This window comes from Lathyrus oleraceus, chromosome 4 (assembly GCF_024323335.1).
Source record: "Lathyrus oleraceus cultivar Zhongwan6 chromosome 4, CAAS_Psat_ZW6_1.0, whole genome shotgun sequence".
NCBI lineage: Eukaryota > Viridiplantae > Streptophyta > Magnoliopsida > Fabales > Fabaceae > Lathyrus > Lathyrus oleraceus.
Genome location: NC_066582.1, coordinates 438,742,479 through 438,761,836, shown reverse-complemented (window position 1 = coordinate 438,761,836; position 19,358 = coordinate 438,742,479). Strand labels below are relative to the sequence as shown.

The following is a 19,358-nucleotide window of genomic DNA, read 5'->3' as shown; positions in this document are numbered from 1 at the left end:
ATGACTCCTTCCGTATGAAAACAATACTCTAACCACTGAGTTAAGTAGGTCATTTATCATCCTAAATAAAAAAAGTCGCTGTCTATCAGATCAATGGATTCTAAATGTTATATTACTTATAAACAATACAAACGCAATATAAACCAAAGAGATTGGATGATGTAATGTAATATTTATCTTGACAAGAATTTATTTATCGAATATCATCCAATATGTATGTATCAAAAGCATAAGGGCTATAGCTCAGTTAGGTACGTAGAGCGCCTCGTTTACACATGCGCCAATGTTTTTTCATAGGAGTCCATCATGTAATTAAAAGAGTTGATCTTAATTGATAAATCGATGTCTTACTCCAGGAACAAAATACGAGAACAATAGCCTGGGAAAAGGATTTAGACGTCAAATGGAATCCATAATGGATTTGAGATATTGATAAGGTGAATACTTAATCTATTCAATGCTAGGCAATGAGTTTAGGGACCTCAAAAAAATTCTCTTTTCTTACTATCTTATGAACTTTAAGGTGTATGAAGTTTCATTTCCTATTTTATATTTTTATTTAAGTAGGTTGATAGAGAGTCCATTTAACTTAAGTTGATCCAGGCCAGAAGCAAACCTACGTCAGGATAACCTTCTTCTCTGAAAAACTTTGGTAGTGGTCTTAGATTTTCATCTAAATAAGAAATCAGAGCATAGGGAGTCATTTCCTTTTTCTTTGTGGAAAGAAAAAAGATGGTAGACTAATTGATATTTCTATCAGTTAATGAAAAAGCCCAATGCAAAAAAAATGCATGTTGGGTCTTTAAAACAATCCAAATCACTTTGATAAGAATAGTTTGATCTGTTTTACCGAGAAGGTCTACGGTTCGAGTCCGTATAGCCCTAATATTACTACCGATACTACTCAGATTTCTATTTATTATCTCATATCTGTCATTACAAATAGATTTCTAATAATACTATATCTATTATATTAGTACTATATTGAATACGAAATACTAGTAATACTATACTAGTAGTATAAATATACTTGAAATACTTTTTGGAATAGAAAGAATGATAGAATGATATTAGTATACTCAGATACTAATTTCAATTTTATTAGAAATAATGTAAACTTAATAAAATACAAAGCATTTCGATTTAGATTAGATTAATGAATCTAAGAATTTGAAATTTTCAATTCAAATCGACTAAGAATTAATATGAATCTAGTATATTTTCCACATTCATAGGAGTACATTTATGTTTTTGCTTTATGAATATGATATTTTTTGGACATTTCTAATAATATCGATCTTGATTCCTATTTTGGCATTTCTCATTTCTGGAATTTTAGCTCCAATTAGGAAAGGGCCGGAAAAACTTTCTAGTTATGAATCTGGAATAGAACCGATGGGCGATGCTTGGTTACAATTTCAAATCCGTTATTATATGTTTGCTCTAGTTTTTGTTGTTTTTGATGTTGAAACAGTCTTTCTTTACCCATGGGCAATGATTTTTTATGTATTGGGGGTATCCGTATTTCTATAAGCTTTCATCTTCGTGCTTATCCTAATTGTTGGTTTAGTTTATGCATGGCGAAAGGGAGCATTAGAATGGTCTTAATTCTTGAATATTTAGACAATTAAACAAAACATTGAGACAGTTATGAATTCCATTGAGTTTCCCTTACTTGATCAAAAAACCAAAAATTCAGTTATTTCTACTACATTAAAGGATCTTTCAAATTGGTCAAGCCTATCCAGTTTATGGCTGCTTCTGTATGGTACTAGTTGTTGCTTCATTGAATTTGCTTCATTAATAGGATCGCGATTTGACTTCGATCGTTATGGACTGGTACCACGCTCTAGTCCTAGGCAGGCAAACCTCATTTTAACAGCGGGCACCGTAACTATGAAAATGGCTCCTTCTTTAGTTCGATTATATGAGCAAATACCCGAACCAAAATATGTTATTGCTATGGGAGCCTGTACAATTACAGGAGGTATGTTCAGTACCGATTCTTATAGTACTGTTCGGGGCGTGGATACGCTAATTCCTGTGGATGTCTATTTGCCAGGCTGTCCACCTAAACCGGAAGCTGTTATAGATGCTATAACAAAACTTCATAAGAAAATATCTCGAGAAATCGATGAAGATCCAATTAGTTATCAACGAGAGAATAGGTCTTTTACTACCAACCACAAATTTTATGTTGGACGTAGTACTCATATCGACAATTCTAATCAAGGATTATTCTATCAACCATCATCTATTTCAGAGATGACCTTTGACACATTTTTGAAATATAAAAAAGTTCAGTATCCTGTGACGAACGAAAAAGTGAATTAAATAGCATCCTTTTGTACAAAATACAATAAGAAATAGCAAGCAAGTCAATCTTAAAAAAATTCATTGTAATGTAAATAAATGGTAAATACTTATACCAATCTGATAAAAAACTCGGGAGAAGTCAAAAAATGCAAGGTAATTTGTCTGTTTCGCTAGTCAAACACGGAATAGTTCATAGATCTTTGGGTTTTTATTACCAAGGAATAGAGACTTTACAAATAAAGCTCGAGGATTGGCATTCGATTGCTGTTATTTTATATGTATCTGGTTACAATTATCTACGTTCCCAATGTGCCTATGATGTAGCACCATGAGGACTATTAGCGAGTGTCTATCATCTTACGAGAATAAAGTATAGTCTAGATCAACCCGAAGAGTTATGCATAAAAGTATTTACCCCAAGGCAAAATCCGAGAATTCCTTCTCTTTTCTGGGTTTGGAAAAGTGCAGATTTTAAGAAAGGGAATCTTATGATATGTTAGGAATCCATTATGATAATCATCCGCGTCTTAAACGTATTTTAATGCCCGAAAGTTGGATAGGATGGCCTTTGCGTAAATATTATATCACCCCCAATTTTTATGAAATACAAGATGCTCACTAAATGATAAAAATAAGAAAGTAATAAGAACTTCGACAACCCCAGATATTAAAGAAATAACTGTATGGACATTTTCTTTTTCTTATAGATTAGACAGAATAATAGAGGTTTCATTCTTATCTTATTCTAGATTATGATAAATAAGAAAATTGATAAATAAAAAAGACAATAATATAGGGATTCATTGAGATTGAAAAATAGGATGGAGCAATCCTTATTTCGGACGAGCCAATAGGATGAACTGAAAAAGTTATGCATCATTAACTATGTAAGATGCACATCAGCATCAATTAGGTATCTGGCTAAGAAAAATAAAAAGTACGATTAAATACAAAGAAATGGACCAGATTTTTGGATAATGTATCTCAGATAAATTTTGACTATTCTCACCTCTGAACTCCCCTAGATTCCACTTTTTGGTCTTTCAACCAACTAATTTAACCATTTGAATATTATTTCAATTGAAATATTAACATTCGTTATTGCAGTGCACAAAAAATAGAAACAAACTTGAATCATTCATTTTCAGACTTCCTTTTGATACCTAGAATATACATCTATTCATTCTTCATCTAGAAAGAGCATATCTCCGTACACCTACATAAATTATGTATGATGATTAAGACCACTAATAAATATCTATCTATTCCCCCAATTTTTGAAAAGAAATATAGGAATAGATACTCATACATAATGAGTCGCCGGGAACCAGATTTTAACTGGTGACACGAGGATTTTCAGTCCTCTGCTCTACCAGCTGAGCTATCCCGACCATTCTTGAGCACCACCCTAATTTTAAGAAATTACTTGAGTCTATGTCAACTAAATAAAAAAAGGGCCATCAAAATGAGGGGATTAAATTGGCTTTTGGGGATAGAGGGACTTGAACCCTCACGATTTCTAAAGTCGACGAATTTTCCTCTTACTAAAACTTTCATTGATGTCGGTATTGACATGTAGAATGGGACTCTATCTTTATTCTCGTCTGATTAATCAGTTATTCAAAAGATCCATCAGATTATGGTGGAGTGATTGATTTGAGCAATGAATATTCAGTCATTTTTTCTTCCAGTTGTAATTGATTCTAATGTTTCCATTGTGATAGAATCAAAATAGTTACAAATAGAAGTTATAAATCTTCATTAATCAATTGAATGTTGTCAACTCCATTTGTTAGAACAGCTTCCATTGAGTCTCTGCACCTATCCTTTTTTCATTTTCACTTTCTTAACTTTTATTTGTTTTCAGAAAGAAGGATTTGGCTCAGGATTGCCCATTTTGAATTCCAGGGTTTCTCTGAATTTGAAAGTTTTCACTTGGTAAGTTTCCATACCAAGGCTCAATCCAATTAAGTCCGTAGCGTCTACCAATTTCGCCATATCCCCCATTTTTCTTTGAGATTGATATCATATCGCATTATGCTATTTTTTTCATTTTTTGTATTATGAGTATTATGAGAATTGTATGCTGGAACTGTTGAAATTATTCGAAACCTACACTCATATTGGGTGGGGGAAAATTTCCTTCTATTTGTTTTTTCTTGATTGATTTTCTTTCATCTATATCAAATACCCATAATTTAGTCGAATCAGAAATGATTCTATTATCTCTGTATTCGCAATTCAATATACAGAGATATATACTACATATATCTCTATCTTAGATGTCTCCCCTTCTATTCTTTTTTGATAGAATTTAGAATACTCTAATATTCGATTCTTTTTTCCTTCGAACAGACAGATACAGACCTTATAATAACAAAACAAAAATTATTAAAATCTATTTATTAATTTATAATTCGACATTTATTTAGAAATTCAATAGAAAGATCTAATTTTTAATTACTTATCCAATCCAATTTCTTTTGATAATCCATCCAATTTTTTAGAATTCGAATGGATATGTATAAATCGATATGGATATATTATATGTATAAAATAAAAGACATTCTCCATACATTCCAAAACAATCCTCAAAGTTACAAAGAACCAAACATTTCAAACCATTTGCCACACACAACATGAAATCACATGACTTGAGAATACATGACCTAATACCAAACAATTTTCTTTCATTCAAACAACAAACAGTTTCATACATTACAACCCTTTCAATTCCATATCACAATTACCATTTAATATTACAGACATAATTTCAGAATTCCAACTCCAAACAATGTCAAAATTACAATTCAATCTCATAACCAATAATCGTAACAGAACTCTAATCTCCCTCCAACTGCCACTTCCTTGGTTTTTCTGATTACGTATAATTTGAAATGGCTCGTGGCCTATCATTCCTGCGTAATTCGAAACCAGACACATTGTTAATTCCAATCATTAACCAACCATTCAATTAACCTCACCATCAATGTAACTCTAACTGTCCAAACCTAAACCCTTACAACACCTACCATTCAACATTCATACCAAAATCAACATGTTGATATTCACAGAACTCCAAACAGGTCATAAGCACAACAGTTCATCATAACACGCTGTCAAAGCTGTCACCGAGCATAATTAACTAATGCTTCTAATAAATAAACTTCTCTCTTCTCCCAATTAAATGGACTTTTAACCAATTCTATCCAATAACTAATTATAAGTTTCATAATCAACCTAGCATGGCAATTCAATCTAGCAAATTGAGAAGAAGGTTGTGGCATAGATCGAAACCAAAAAGAGAAAATGAAAGAAAAGATTTGAGAAGGGCATACCAGGGATTTCTCAATCGCGACGCATCAACGTCTTCATCACCGTCTTCACCGCATACCAGGGAAGTCACTGTCTACAGCTGCTTCAAACTGAGTAAGGAACTGATCGAGCCCGTCACTGCCAGTCAGAACAGGAAGTTTAACAATTTTGGTCAAGGATGTTAGACGGTGTGGCTAGTGATCGAGAGGGGGGGTGAATAGATCACCTCTTTAAAAATTTAACGGATTTAAAGTTTTATCAGAGTTTTCAAAGTTGGCGGAAAAAAATCAGTCCCGAATCGACTTCCGTCTATTCTGAACTGCTACTAGAAAACCGGACACACGAGTTTAATGCTGGATTTGAATAAGAATGACAGAAACAATCCACACCAGAATTTTAACTAATTGAATGCACTTATCATTAAAGTCTATTTCCAATGAATAAAATCTAGCTAACCGTTTTGTCAAACAGTTGGTGTGTATGTGATCAATGATAAACAGCAATGGAGTTTGATTAAAAGTTTTCTTGCCACTGCTGTCTTGCAAAAGGAACAATCACAACACACTAACTGAAATTGCGAAAACAGTTTTAAAACGTAAAGAGGAGCAAGGTAAGAATACGATACGCAGAGATTTGGTAAGGAAGTTCCCCACGTCGTCCTCGCGTGTGGGTACGTCTCCCTCTCAATTTCAAATGAAATTGAGAACTTTGATTATCAATTATTGCCGAATCCGTTGATACAAGGTTTTGATACAAAGACAGAATTCTAAATTCTAAGAACCTCTTCTTGTATGAACCTTCACTTGATCTGAGCACGATCAAGAATTTCCTGCACGAAATTGCAAACAATTCACCGGTTCCACGACCTGCTTGCGAAATCCCCCGATCTCCAAACGCAACGCTGCGGCTGAATCTGTTCTGCAAACGTGACTCCCAAACCCTCAAGAACACTCCAGTTCTTGAAGGACAAACCAGTAGGTTTTTCCTAGAAACCCCCTTCAATCTTCAACTCAGCTAGATCCTTAATCGTTCCACTAAAAACCACAGCTAGATCCTTGATCGTACCACTGAATGTTATCTCGATAATCCTTTTAATCCAAAGAACAAGAATGGTTATGTGTTAATGTTCTTGAAGAAAAGTGATTGAGAAGATGAAGAAGATGAAGTCTCTTTCAGGTTTCTATATGCTCTCAAACAATTGCTCCAACGCTGCTTTTGATCTTGTGTTCAATTGTTTTCCCTCAAAGAATTCGTTAACGTTCACTGCTGTCATAACCTGTCTTATATATGCAGCAAAACAGGAACTGTTATAACACAAAACAGCTTTATGTATTGATACATAAGAGTGTGCATCGATGCATACTGTAAGATAAGTGTGTTTTTGGTGAAAAGGATTAATCATGTATCGATGCATAATTCGTATGTATTGATGCATGTGCCCTTTTCACTAGCATGTATCGATGCCTAATGCGTATGCATTGATACACAGGCTGTTTCAATTTGCCATGTATCGATGCCTAATGCGTATGCATTGATACACAGGCTGTTTCAATTGATCATGTATCGATGCAGGGATCGTATGGATCGATCCATGGAGCCTTTTGCCTTTCATGTATTGATGCATGACTCGTATGCATACTGACATAAAATGGATTTTATGTGTTATTTTAAGAGATGTGTCAATGTAGGTCTTTATGTAAAGTTATGCAACAATAGAATGGGATAAAAACACAATAAAAACACAAGTGTATCATGTAATGTAATGCACAACCAACATTTGGATGATGATCACACAATTTGCTATCATACAAAATTAATTCAAAGTAAAGAATTCTCTCACAAACTCCCCCTTTTTGATGATGGCAAATTCTTGGCAGGATGTGTGATACTCCCCCTGAGTTTGTGCATATCTGCATTTTCTCCCCCTTTGTCAACATCAAAAAGAGAAAGAAACATGTTTATCAAGGTAGCATGGTGAAGCAGGTCATGGCAAAAATTGATAAAAAGCTATCAATCACAAAGAAGGAAGCTTCAAAGTAAAGAATCATTCACAAAGAATGACGAATAAGGGTAAAAACAGTAGAGATAAACAACAATAGAAAAGCATTTAAAGATACGAACGAGTTTAAGAGTTACATAAGCTAAACCATATATTGTGCAACAAAATAAAACTTGAGCAATATAAGATGAAATGCAGTGAGATTAAATGATGGTGGGTTAATTTGGATTGCTGCCACCATAGGACTCTTCATCATTTCTGGTAGGATCTCTGTAGCTTGGTGGAGGCGGAGGAGGAGGCATTGTGTCTGGATTTTGGCCCATGAAGGAGTATTGCCTAAATCGGTTCTGAACTTCAATGCTTCTAAAGCTGTCCATAATACCAGGATTTTCACGGCAGTCGTCCATAAAGCCGGACATTTCGTTGTAGAAAACTTGATGCCATTTAACCAAGTCTTGGTGCCAAGCGTGTTGATTCTGATACATCCATGTATGCTCATCATGCCAGTCACGATGCTCGTTGTGCCATTCAGATTGTTGAACATTCCAATACCGTGCTTCTTCATGGCGTTCTTTGTTGGCAATTTCCATCTGTTGAAGCATATGAGTGATGTCCGCAGTTGGTGTTGAGGATGAAGTACCACCGGAGAATGGAGGGGCAGTAGGTTCAGGTACATAGTTGGTAGGGGACCACCTTCGTGGCACCCAATCACCCCAACCAGCATTGGCCTCAGCTTGTGGCACATCTGTTTCAGCTGCATCCTGCATTTCTTCATCAGGCTGATCTTCAGCTACATGGATGCGTTTCGAAGGCACGTCAAAGTTGTAAATTCTGGTTTTGGATTTTCTTTCGAAGAAATAGAAACATTTGCGGTCCTTGTCCCACCGATATCCCATATGCGATAGAGTGGCAGAGTCAAACTCTTGAGCAGCAGATGGAGATAGGAGAGGAACAATAGGTATTCCAACTTTCCAAAACTTAAGAATTTTCATTATTTGAGAAGCATAACCTAGAGCCACATTCTTGGAGCTGTCTCGCACAAAAAATAGACATTTTACAAAGTAGTTTGCCCAATTTAAGAGAACCTTATTTTGCAGAATGTAGAGAAGATGTATGCTTGGCCTGTCCAACCGAGAATGTCCACTGTTTGTTGGACGCAGAATGTGTGTAATAATCCAGTGAAGAATACGCGGAGTTTGCTTGATCATACCAGACGTGACGTGTTCATCCTCACTCAACGGTCTGTCTATCTTTAGGATAGATGGAGTAAATTCCTTCATGTCAAATTCAGGATCAAAATGCAGGTCATGCCAGGACTTGACAGTCATCGACGGAGGCGGCATTTGAAATACCGTTTCCCAATCAGAGGCTTCAAAGGTATATGTTCTGACTCCGATAGAACACCGGAACAGATAGCCTCTACCAGTTTGTAAGCCAGCATAAAAGACCCGAATGAAATCCTCATGATAATCATCCTTTGTGGACAGAAATGACCCAAGTCTTTGTGCATGTAGGAGTTCAACCACCTCATTTATGTGCAGGTGAATAGCATCTGTTTTATCAAAGACATGGGGTTTCATGACTAACCTTGTCTTGAAGGATTCCTCAAATTCAGCAGCAATAGCAGGATGAAGTAGGTCTAAGGCATTTGAAGAAACATCTGGTGGTTGATGAGAAGTACCGGCTGTTTCCTTTCCCTTTCCTTTTCCTTTTGATCTGGCTGGAATAGTGCGTGGAGGCATGGTGATGTGAGATTTAGGGTTTTAGAGAGAGAGTGAAGATGAGGAAGATTAGGGTTAGCCACTGGTTTTGGGGTTTTTGAGGGCAGATGAGATGAAGTCTTGAGATAGGAAGTGATAGGATTGGCTGATGTGTCGATGCATGAGAGAGAAAGAAATGCATTTAATTCAGATAGCATCAGTATGTGTCGATGCAAATGGTCATGCATCGATGCCAATTATTCATATTTGGCCTGTGTATCGATACATGCGATGGATGCATCGATGCATCCTGAACCAGTTTGTAAAAAGAAATGAACTCCAGAGTATATGTATCGTGTAACACCCCGATAAAATAAGATAATTATTTAATTTAAGTTAATATTATATTTATTAATTTAATTAAATAATTTGGAATATTATTGGATTATTATTGGAATATATATAAGTGGGAAATAAGAAAAAGAATTCCATTTTTGGTAAAGAAAAGAGTTTTACGTGAAAACAGAGAAGCGGCAGAAAAGTGGAGAAAGGGCAAAGAGGCAGAGCAAGAGGAAGGAGGTTGAAGGAGGAAGAGCTTCAAGCTTAAAGATTCGCCGGATTAATTCAGGTAAGGGGGTTTATCGTCGTTTAATGGGTATTATGGGTTAATATGTAATGGGTAGTGATAAACCGTTGAATTGACCCTAATTGGATTATGAATGCTGAAAAATTGTGAGGAATAGATGATGTGAAAACTGAAATTGAACCTGTATTTGAGTGTGTTGTGATTTCCCGAACGTATAGCTTCTTACGGAATTGGAATCGGAGGTCCGGAAGTCCTCCAACGGCGGAAAATGCGGAGAATTCTGCATTCTGCTTTGTGTTAGCGCAGGAACAGCTTTCTGTCTTGCGTTAACCGGTTAACCCAGGGTGTTAACCGGTTAACACTGTTTTGAATTATGAAAATATTGTTGTTTTGTCTGCGTTAACCGGTTAACCCATGGTGTTAACCGGTTAACACTGTTGTGATTTATGAAAATTGCTGTTCTGTTTGCGTTAACCGGTTAACCCAGGGCGTTAACCGGTTAACACTGTTGAGTTTTGCCAGAAAGCGTGTTCTGTCTGCGTTAACCGGTTAACCCAGGGCGTTAACCGGTTAACACTGTTGGAAATTGGAAAAATTGATATTTTAATGTTGTGAACATAATTGGTGATTGGCCTATATCGGTGTGTGATATAGTAGGGATTAATTCCCGCTGTTTTAAGCAGTATAGGTATTAGTAGAGTGTGCTAATACTGTGATTAATTATTTGACATGATATGATGTTTTGACAAATATGTTGACGATGTGTGAAAATATGCATAATGTTGTGAATGTATATATTATGCATGTGTTTGTGAATGGACTGTTTTATGGCTTAGAGTGTGAGCATAGGTCCATTGTGGATTATCGTTGTGATGTTGCATTGCTAGGTGATTAGCATGCATAATGTGGCCTTTATGGTGGTAGCTAATTCCCATGGTGAGGAATTAGTGATGTTAGTCATTTTGGACTGTTGTTGATGTTTGCATGCTAGGTGAATTAGCGTGCATAGCATGGCCCTTGGGGTGGTAGCTAATTCCCATGGTGAGGAATTAGTGATGTGAGTCACTAGGTCTCAAATGAGTGGGACTAGTGAGCTTGGTAGCCGTACCTGGATTTGGTCGGTGAAGTTGAACTACATGTTCACGAATAGTCGGTACCGCATGCATGGAGTCTCATTGCATAATGTATGTATGGCGTATAATATGAATGGATGTATTCCAATATTATACGTGTGTTTTGTGGTTGTGTTGAGTATGTGGATGATTATGAGTTGATGTTGTCGTTGCTGAAGTTGTGATATGATTAGGGTGATGAAATGTGTTATTTACTTAACATTACATGAGATTTTATAATGCTTATTATATCGATTGAGGAACTCACCCTTACAACTATTTTTCAGGTAACGAGCAGTGATTGAGTAGAAGCTAGTGCTTGGAGTCTAGTGTAGTCTCCTTAGTGGGTCGTGCTCTGATAGATGTAACATCGGGATGGGATGTTTTAAATGTTTTATTGTTGGTTGTGAACCATTTTACATGTAATGTGTTACATGTTTTACATGATTGATGAGATTTCTATCCGCTGCGTATTATGCAAATGCTTATGTTTTGAATTAATAAAAGAGCATGACAGTTATTATGGTGAATGGTGTGAAATGATTGTGTGACACCCTTAATTGCATACTTACTCTGATTGATATGTTGTTATTTTAATTAAATATTTGGGGTATTTTAGAAGGGTGTTACATTAGTGGTATCAGAGCATAGTCGGTCGAGTCGAGTCGTAATTATTCTGTTTCCTCTGTACGGGATAGGTGTTGTGTAACCCTATCAGTACTTATTGTTTTAGCTTGTTGGGTTTTCAGAATAGAGATGGCTGGAAGAGGTAGAGATGATGCTGCGATTGCTGAGGCTCTGGGTATGCTAGCTGGAGTACTTGGAGGGAATCCGAATGTTGTGGGAATGGGAGCTGCTCGTCAACTGAGTGAGTTCCAGAAGAACAATCCTCCAATGTTCAAGGGAGCATACGATCCAGACGGCGCTCAGAAGTGGTTGAAGGAGATCGAGAGGATCTTCCGAGTGACTGAGTGTGCCGATAACCAGAAGGTCAGGTTCGGTACGCATATGCTGTCAGAGGAAGCAGATGATCGGTGGGTTGCTACCCGCACTGAGTTGGAAGCTGCTGGGAATGCTGAGATCACTTGGGCAGTGTTCAGAGAGAGATTCCTGAGGAAGTACTTTCCAGAGGATGTCAGAGGAAAGAAAGAGATAGAGTTCCTAGAATTGAAGCAGGGCAATCGGTCTGTTACTGAGTATGCTGCTAAGTTCACAGAGCTGTCGAAGTATTACACTCCCTATGATGAGGCTACTGGGGAATTTTTGAAATGTGTGAAGTTTGAGAACGGGTTACGTCCCGAGATCAAGCAGGCTATTGGGTATCAGCGGATTAGAGTGTTTTCTGACTTGGTTGACTGTTGCAGGATTTTTGAACAAGATACCAAGGCCAGAGCGGAGAGCTATCAGCAAAGGGTTGATAGGAAAGGCAAGAATCAGAATGATCGTGGGAAACCGTATGCAGCTGGCAAAGGTTTCCAGAGACAGAGTGGGGTGAAGAGGCCTAGTGGGGGAGACTCCAGTGCCCCTGCTAAGTGTTACAGATGTGGTCAGGCGGGACATCGTTTCCACGAGTGTACCAGTGTTGAGAAGAAGTGTTTCAAGTGTGGTAAAGGTGGTCATTTGGCTGCAGAGTGCCGGTTGAAGACTCTGACTTGCTTCAACTGTGGAGAGGTGGGTCATATCAGTCCACAGTGTCCTAAGCCAAAGAAGGAGAACCAGTCGGGAGGCAAGGTCTTTGCTTTATCGGGTTCTGAGACTTTTGCAGATGATCGTTTGATCCGAGGTACGTGTTATATTAATGGCTTTCCTCTTGTAGCTATTATTGACACCGGTGCTACTCATTCCTTTATATCTTTGGATTGTGCTGTGAAACTTAAATTAGAGATATCTGAGATGCATGGAAGTATGGTGATTGATACTCCTGCGAAGGGTTCAGTGACTACTACTTCCGTTTGTTTAAATTGTCCTTTGAGTATTTTTGGTAGAGACTTTGGGATGGACCTTGTGTGTCTTCCACTAGTGCAAATTGATGTTATCCTGGGTATGAACTGGTTGGTGTTTAACCGAGTTTATATCAACTGTTTTGATAAGACTGTGATATTTCTGAGATTGAGGAAGGAAAGAGTTTGTTTCTATCAGCCAGGCAGGTGAATGAGGCAGTAGCAGATGGGGCAGAGTTGTTTATGCTGTTAGCGACTTTGGAGGCTAAAGATAAACTGGTGATTTGCGATCTAGCTGTGGTGTGTGATTTTCCTGATGTGTTTCCTGAAGAAGTGAATGAATTACCGCCAGAGCGTGAAGTTGAGTTCTCGATTGATTTGGTACCTGGTACTAGACCGATATCGATGGCTCCGTACCGTATGTCTGCTGTTGAGTTAACTGAATTGAAGAGTCAGCTGGAAGATCTGTTGGATAAGAAATTTATTCGTCCGAGTGTGTCACCGTGGGGTGCACCAGTGTTATTGGTTAAGAAGAAAGAAGGTACTATGAGGTTGTGTGTGGACTACATGCAACTGAATAAAGTGACGATCAAGAATCGGTATCCTTTGCCGAGGATTGATGATTTGATGGATCAGTTGGTTGGTGCGAGTGTGTTCAGCAAGATAGATTTGAGATCTGGGTATCATCAGATACGTGTGAAAACTGAGGATATTCAGAAGACTGCTTTCAGAACAAGGTATGGACATTATGAGTATTATGTAATGCCTTTTGGTGTGACTAATACGCCTGGAGTATTTATGGAGTATATGAATAGGATTTTCCATCCGTACCTAGATAAGTTTGTTGTGGTGTTTATTGATGACATTTTGGTGTATTCGAAATCTGAAGAAGAGCATGCTGAGCATTTGAGAGTGGTTCTAGGAGTTCTACGAGAAAAGAAGTTATTTGCTAAACTGTCTAAGTGTGAATTTTGGTTAGAAGAGGTTAGTTTTCTTGGTCATGTGATTTCAAGAAGTGGTGTTGCTGTTGATCCTTCTAAGATAGAAGCGGTATCTAAGTGGGAAGCTCCGAAGTCAGTTTCTGAGATAAGGAGTTTTCTTGGACTTGCAGGTTATTATAGGAAATTTATTGAGGGATTTTCTAAGTTGGCGTTACCGTTGACGATGTTGACTAGAAAGGGGCAAGCGTTTGTTTGGGACTCAAAATGTGAAGAAAGTTTCCAAGAGTTAAAGAGAAAGTTAACTACTGCTCCTATTCTGATATTACCGAGTTCGTCGGAACCATTTGAGGTTTACTGTGATGCTTCATTGTTGGGTTTGGGTGGTGTGTTGATGCAGAATAAGCAGGTTATAACTTATGCTTCGAGACAGTTGAGGGTTCATGAGAGGAACTATCCAACACACGATTTAGAGTTGGCAGCTGTGGTATTTGTTCTGAAGTTATGGAGGCATTACTTGTATGGGTCAAGATTTGAGGTTTTCAGTGACCATAAAAGTTTAAAGTATCTGTTTGATCAGAAAGAGCTGAATATGAGACAGAGGAGATGGCTAGAATTTCTAAAGGATTATGACTTTGGTTTGAATTACCATCCGGTAAAGCAAACGTAGTGGCTGATGCATTGAGTCGGAAATCATTACATATGTCTATGTTAATGGTTAAGGAATTGGATTTGATTGAGCAGTTTAGAGACTTGAGTTTGGTGTGTGAGAGTACTCACAATAGTGTTAAATTGGGAATGTTGAAGTTAACGAGTGGTATTCTGGATGAGATTAGAGAGGGTCAGAAGTCCGATATGCTTTGGTTGATAAGTTGACTTTAGTGAATCAAGGTCAAGGTGGTGAATTCAGAGTTGATGAGAATGGTGTTTGAAAATTGGTAATCGGGTGTGTATTCCGAATGTTACCGAACTTAAGAAGAGTATTCTGGAGGAAGGACATCGTAGTGGCCTGAGTATTCATCCTGGAGCTACGAAGATGTATCATGATTTGAAAAAGTTATTTTGGTGGCCGGGAATGAAAAGAGAAATTGCTAGTTTTGTTTATTCTTGTTTGACTTGTCAGAAGTCAAAGATTGAGCATCAGAAGCCGTCTGGGCTAATGCAACCGTTGGCTATTCCAGAGTGGAAGTGGGATAGTATCAGTATGGATTTTGTTTCTGGTTTGCCGGGGACAAGTAAGAATTTTGAAGCTATTTGGGTGATTGTTGATAGATTGACGAAATCGGCTCATTTCATTCCGATCAGAATGGATTATCCGTTAGAGAGATTAGCTGAGTTGTATATTGAGAAAATTGTAAGTTTATATGGTATTCCGTCGAGTATTGTTTCGGACAGAGATCCTAGATTTACATCGAAGTTCTGGGAAGGTTTGCAGAGGGCTTTGGGAACTAAGCTGAGATTGAGTTCTGCATATCATCCGCAGACTGATGGTCAGACTGAGAGGACGATTCAGTCACTAGAGGATCTTTTGAGGGCTTGTGTTTTGGAAAAAGGAGGTGCTTGGGATTGTTATTTACCTTTGATTGAGTTTACCTACAACAACAGTTTTCATTCGAGCATTGGTATGGCACCGTTTGAAGCTTTGTATGGTAGGAGATGTCGGACACCTTTATGTTGGTATGAGTCCGGTGAGAGTGCTGTGGTTGGACCGGAGATTGTTCAACAAACTACGGAAAAGATTAAGATGATTCAGGAGAAGATGAGAATTGCTCAGAGTCGTCAGAAGAGTTATCATGACAAGAGGAGGAAGTCACTTGAGTTCCAAGAGGGAGATCATGTGTTTCTTCGTGTTACTCCGATAACTGGGGTTGGTCGAGCTTTGAAGTCAAAGAAGTTGACACCTCGATTTATTGGTCCTTATCAGATTTTGGAGAGGATAGGGGAAGTAGCCTATCGTATCGCTTTACCGCCGTCGCTTGCGAATTTGCATGAGGTTTTTCATGTGTCTCAGTTGAGGAGGTACATTCATGATCCGTCGCATGTGGTCCAAGTGGATGATGTACAGGTGAGAGATAACCTGACTGTTGAAACATCACCTATGAGGATCGAGGATCGAGAGTTGAAGCAGTTGCGGGGTAAAGAGATTGCCTTGGTGAAGGTAGCTTGGGGAGGACCAGCAGGTGGCAATGTGACTTGGGAACTTGAGAGTCAGATGAAGGAGTCTTATCCGGAGTTATTCGCTTGAGGTATGTTTTCGAGGACGAAAACTCTTTTAGTGGGGGAGAGTTGTAACACCCCGATAAAATAAGATAATTATTTATTTAAGTTAATATTATATTTATTAATTTAATTAAATAATTTAGAATATTTGGATTATTATTGGAATATATATAAGTGGGAATAAGAAAAAGAATTCCATTTTGGTAAGAAAAGAGTTTTACGTGAAAACAGAGAAGCGGCGAAAAGTGAGAAAGGGCAAAGAGGCAGAGCAAGAGGAAGGAGGTTGAAGGAGGAAGAGCTTCAAGCTTAAAGATTCGCCGGATTAATTCAGGTAAGGGGGGTTTATCGTCGTTTAATGGGTATTATGGGTTAATATGTAATGGGTAGTGATAAACCGTTGAATTGACCCTAATTGGATTATGAATGCTGAAAAATTGTGAGGAATAGATGATGTGAAAACTGAAATTGAACCTGTATTTGAGTGTGTTGTGATTTCCCAAACGTATAGCTTTTTACGGAATTGGAATCGGAGGTCCGGAAGTCCTCCAACGGCGGAAAATGCGGAGAATTCTGCATTCTGCTTTGTGTTAGCGCAGGAACAGCTTTCTGTCTTGCGTTAACCGGTTACCCAGGGTGTTAACCGGTTAACACTGTTTTGAATTGTGAAATATTGCTGTTTTGTCTGCGTTAACCGGTTACCCCAGGTGTTAACCGGTTAACACTGTTGTGATTTATGAAAATTGTTGTTCTGTTTGCGTTAACCGGTTAACCCAGGGCGTTAACCGGTTAACACTGTTGAGTTTTGCCAGAAAGTGTGTTCTGTCTGCGTTAACCGGTTAACCCAGGGCGTTAACCGTTAACACTATTGGAAATTGGAAAAATTGATATTTTAATGTTGTGAACATAATTGGTGATTGCCTATATCGGTGTGTGATATAGTAGGGATTAATTCCCGTTGTTTTATAAGCAGTATAGGTATTAGTAGAGTGTGCTAATACTGTGATTAATTATTTGACATGATATGATGTTTTGACAAATATGTTGACGATGTGTGAAAATATGCATAATGTTGTGAATGTATATATTATGCATGTGTTTGTGAATGGACTGTTTTATGGCTTAGAGTGTGAGCATAGGTCCATTGTGGATTATCGTTGTGATGTTGCATTGCTAGGTGATTAGCATGCATAATGTGGCCTTTATGGTGGTAGCTAATTCCCATGGTGAGGAATTAGTGATGTTAGTCATTTGGACTGTTGTTGATGTTTGCATGCTAGGTGAATTAGCGTGCATAGCATGGCCCTTGGGGTGGTAGCTAATTCCCATGGTGAGGAATTAGTGATGTGAGTCACTAGGTCTCAAATGAGTGGGACTAGTGAGCTTGGTAGCCGTACCTGGATTTGGTCGGTGAAGTTGAACTACATGTTCACGAATAGTCGGTACCGCATGCATGGAGTCTCATTGCATAATGTATGTATGGCGTATAATATGAATGGATGTATTCCAATATTATACGTGTGTTTTTGTGGTTGTGTTGAGTATGTGGATGATTATGAGTTGATGTTGTCGTTGCTGAAGTTGTGATATGATTAGGGTGATGAAATGTGTTATTTACTTAACATTACATGAGATTTTATAATGCTTATTATATCGATTGAGGAACTCACCCTTACAACTATTTTTCAGGTAACGAGCAGTGATTGAGTAGAATTAGTGCTTGGAGTCTAGTGTAGTCTCCTTAGTGGGTCGTGCTCTGATAGATGTAACATCGGGATGGGATGTTTTAAATGTTTTATTGTTGGTTGTGAACCATTTTACATGTAATGTGTTACATGTTTTACATGATTGATGAGATTTCTATCCGCTGCGTATTATGCAAATGCTTATGTTTTGAATTAATAAAAGAGCATGACAGTTATTATGGTGAATGGTGTGAAATGATTGTGTGACACCCTTAATTGCATACTTACTCTGATTGATATGTTTGTTATTTTAATTAAATATTGGGGTATTTTAGAAGGGTGTTAATTAGTGGTATCGAGCATAGTCGGTCGAGTCGAGTCGTAATTATTCTGTTTCCCCTGTACGGGATAGGTGTTGTGTAACCCTATCAGTACTTATTGTTTTAGCTTGTTGGGTTTTCAGAATAGAGATGGATGGAAGAGGTAGAGATGATGCTGCGATTGCTGAGGCTCTGGGTATGCTAGCTGGAGTACTTGGAGGGAATCCGAATGTTGTGGGAATGGGAGCTGCTCGTCAACTGAGTGAGTTCCAGAAGAACAATCCTCCAATGTTCAAGGGAGCATACGATCCAGATGGCGCTCAGAAGTGGTTGAAGGAGATCGAGAGGATCTTCCGAGTGACTGAGTGTGCCGATAACCAGAAGGTCAGGTTCGGTACGCATATGCTGTCAGAGGAAGCAGATGATCGGTGGGTTGCTACCCGCACTGAGTTGGAAGCTGCTGGGAATGCTGAGATCACTTGGGCAGTGTTCAGAGAGAGATTCCTGAGGAAGTACTTTCCAGAGGATGTCAGAGGAAGAAAGAGATAGAGTTCCTAGAATTGAAGCAGGGCAATCGGTCTGTTACTGAGTATGCTGCTAAGTCACAGAGCTGTCGAAGTATTACACTCCCTATGATGAGGCTACTGGGGAATTTCGAATGTGTGAAGTTTGAGAACGGGTTACGTCCCGAGATCAAGCAGCTATTGGGTATCAGCGGATTAGAGTGTTTTTCTGACTTGGTTGACTGTTGCAGGATTTTTGAACAGATACCAAGGCCAGAGCGGAGAGCTATCAGCAAAGGGTTGATAGGAAAGGCAAGAATCAATGATCGTGGGAAACCGTATGCAGCTGGCAAGGTTTCCAGAGACAGAGTGGGTGAAGAGGCCTAGTGGGGGAGACTTCAGTGCCCCTGCTAAGTGTTACAGATGTGGTCAGGCGGACATCGTTTCCACGAGTGTACCGAGTGTTGAGAAGAGTGTTTCAAGTGTGGTAAAGGTGGTCCATTTGCTGCAGAGTGCCGGTGTGAGACTCTGACTTGCTTCAACTGTGAGAGTTGGGGTCATATCAGTCCACAATGTCCTAAGCCAAAGAAGGAGAACCAGTCGGGAGGCAAGGTCTTTGCTTTATCGGGTTCTGAGACTTTTGCAGATGATCATTTGATCCGAGTACTGTTATATTAATGGCTTTCCTCCAGAAGGATTCATAAGTCAGATTTTTAATGTGCAAACA

The 19,358-nt window shown here is 38.4% G+C and overlaps 3 pseudogenes; all 3 read left to right on the top strand.

Annotated features, from left to right (window-relative positions):
- The first annotated feature begins 392 nt into the window (after positions 1-392).
- LOC127135193 (NAD(P)H-quinone oxidoreductase subunit K, chloroplastic-like) overlaps positions 393-19,358 on the top strand; it is a 20,752-nt pseudogene continuing 1,786 nt past the window's right edge.
- On the top strand, positions 694-2,494 carry LOC127135192 (NAD(P)H-quinone oxidoreductase subunit K, chloroplastic-like; annotated as a pseudogene).
- On the top strand, positions 2,463-2,938 carry LOC127135196 (NAD(P)H-quinone oxidoreductase subunit J, chloroplastic-like; annotated as a pseudogene).